Consider the following 3,012-nt stretch of genomic DNA (forward strand, 5'->3'; position numbering starts at 1 on the left):
AGCAAAGCAGGAGAAAAGCAGGAAGTGGTTGAAAATAGATGCTAAAAAAACTGTATAGATGCTAAAAAAACCCTGATGCCAGTTTGGTTGCCAAATCAAGAGCAAAAGCTCCATGGGGAGTAATCCAGTCATGTACCCCCATGCCTGCAGTCTGAATAGAAAGGGTCATAGCTTAAGACACAGCACCTCCTTAGCTTGTATAAGTCCCAGATTTGCTCTCCAGTTCGTTCGTGACTGGGTGGTAGAGCTGAAGGAAAGCTTGCTGCAGCTGGGTTATATGATTCACTGCTCTGACTATGTAGAATGGCTTCATACATTCAAATGGCATAATCCAGGAGCAATTCAAGAAAATAAGGTGTAAGTAAGTATTTGGTGTTTACAATATCGTACACAGTGGCAGTTTTTAAAGATAGCTGGTGATTAGCAAGCATTTTGTGACCACTACTGTATCACAGGAGAATTAGCCTTGCTGATTTAAGTACACTTTCAAGAAAACAGTTTCTAGTTCATATTTTTTCTGAAGTGATCAAAGGAAACACATGGACACTTTAGTCTCAGGTTCAGAGACTTGCCATAGCTGGAGGTAATATAAATGCCTGGCAACTAATCTTTCATTTCTCCCCACTTCCATTCATACAACTAACTTTGCCCAGAAGAACTTTTTAATAAGCATAACAACTTATCCAGAATAAATACAAGCCTGAATTTTGATCTGAGGTGGGTTCAGAATACCCCTGCCAATAATGTTTTTTTTTTCCCCTCCCAACATTCTGAGGAGTTTGAATCCAACTGTTAAAAGTGGACAGTTGGTAAGAGACAATGTAGTGAGGCTCCTCAGCAAGTATATTCCACAGTGGGTGGGTGGGCAGGGCTGAACCCTCCTCTCCATTACAGGTTTGAATCCCCTCGTTTGTACCCAAGAACTAGAGAAGACCCAGGAGAGGATCTGGAGCAACACAAAGAATAAGGACAGGAAGGGTGACTAAACGTCTGTTCAGAGTTGCATACTACTGTAGAGACTCTTAGCTGCTCTGTGGTAAGCTTGGAAGATCGGCACATGCACCTTGTTATACGGGAGCCCATTTTGGCAGAGAAGCAGACTCAAACTGTGTAGAGAAATAGCTTGCTGTGAAATAGTGCCCCCACCTGAGGTCTAGTGTGTGTGGGGTTGCAGTTTGTCATAGGAGTTGACGGCAGTGCCAAAGGAGACAGCAGAAGAGCCACCATGCAATAATTGGCACTGTAGTGCCAACTGACCCTTTTTTTTGCTGTCAAGTCCCAGCTGACTTATGGTGACCAGTGTTCCCTCTAAGCTGAGTTAGTGTGAGCCAGCTCACAGTTTTTTAGCCTCCGGCTCACACATTTTTGTCTTCGCTCAGGAAGGATGGCTCCAGAGCAAACTGATTTATGCTGTAGCCAAACTGCTCGCTCACAAGTTTAATGCCAGGAGCTCACAAAGTCAAATTTTTGCTCACAAGACTGCACAGCTTAGAGGGAACATTGATGGTGACCCAGTAGGGTTTTCAAGACAAGAGACGTTCGGAGGTGGTTTGTCATTGCCTGCCTCTGCATAGCGACCGTGGACTTCTTGGTGGTCTCCTATATAAAGACTAACCAGGGTTGCCCCTGCTTAGCTTCCGAGAGCTGATGAGAGCAGGCTAGTCTGGGCTATCCAGGTCAAGGCAATTGACATTATAACTGGCCAGTTTTGAGACACCTAGCTTCACTTTCTGAGGACTTATACCTGCCACAAACAAAAAACCCCTTCATGTCATTGCAAACAGCAAAGGGGTGAGTTCTTGAGATAATGTGGGCCATGGGTGTTCCCGTTCTCTTGAAGTTTTGCACTGCAGCTCCCACAATCATCCTGATACTGGTGGCCAGTTTTGAGACTCCTAGCTTCATTTTCTGATGAGTTGTGTGCTACAAACAGGCAACCTGAAGTCGTAGGATGGGGGGCTTTTTCTACCAAAAGAGCCCTGATTTGGGCCATGGTGTTCCAGTTCTCTTGAAGTTTTGCACTGCAGCTCCCACAATCATACTGATACTGGTGGCCAATTTTGAGACTCCTAGCTTCATTTTCTGATGAGTTGTGTGCTACAAACAGGCAACCTGAAGTCGTAGGATGGGTCCCTGATAGTGCTGGCAGAGCCACTATATGTGACAAATTGTCTCTCCCCTCAGCAACCAAAAAGGCAACTTCCAGATTTTAAAAAGAACTAAAGTTCTGCTTTATGTAATCGGTGGAAGAACAGAAAGCAAGTGAGCTTAGCTTCCTCTGGTAACTAATTCCTGGCAGGAGCTGCAACCGAAAAAGACACTGAGCTCAGGCCAGAAGGAGGATTCAAAAGTCTCTGTTTAGAAGAACAAGGCTGCCTAAGCAGAACTGCAGAGGCAGTCCTGGAGATAGGTGGGTCCCAGGCCATAAAGGCTTTTATAGATAGTGAGCAGCACCTTGGGTAGAACCCAGGGGACAAGATGCAGCACTTTTGGCAGGGGTGGGTGGGTAAAAACTAAGGAGGCACTGGCAAGGTTCTGCAGAAGCCATATTGGAGGAGAGGGGAGACCCGAGTCCTTCAAGAAGGAGGAGGGGACTTGTTGTCATACAGGATGGTCTGTTCCTCTGCCTGCCACTTGGTGACACCACCTTGACAGAGGTTGCAGCCAAATCCTACCACAAATTAGGAGGACACACACCCCTTCTGAACTATTCCCACGTTTTGCTACTTCTAACCAGTCCTTTCATTTGAGAGTATTATGACTGAGAGGATCATCCTCCAGGCAGGGTTCTAGAGCATGGCCAGCAAGGCTGTCTGTGTGTCAGCGGCTGAGGTGCTGCTCTAGAAGCATCGCAGTTGAAAGAGGGAAGCTCATATGTGCAAGCATACCAGAGAAGCCATTAGCAACAGGAAGGGTGGAGCGGGGCTAGCATAGCAGGGGAGGCACTTCTCGGAGTTCTGCCAGGCTCCAGAGGTGTGGGAATCATTGCAGAAGCTATTTCCTTTGTCTAAA

The sequence above is a fragment of the Gekko japonicus genome, unplaced genomic scaffold (genome assembly GCF_001447785.1).
Source record: "Gekko japonicus isolate JY-2015 unplaced genomic scaffold, Gekko_japonicus_V1.1 scaffold547, whole genome shotgun sequence".
Taxonomy (NCBI): Eukaryota; Metazoa; Chordata; class Lepidosauria; order Squamata; family Gekkonidae; genus Gekko; species Gekko japonicus.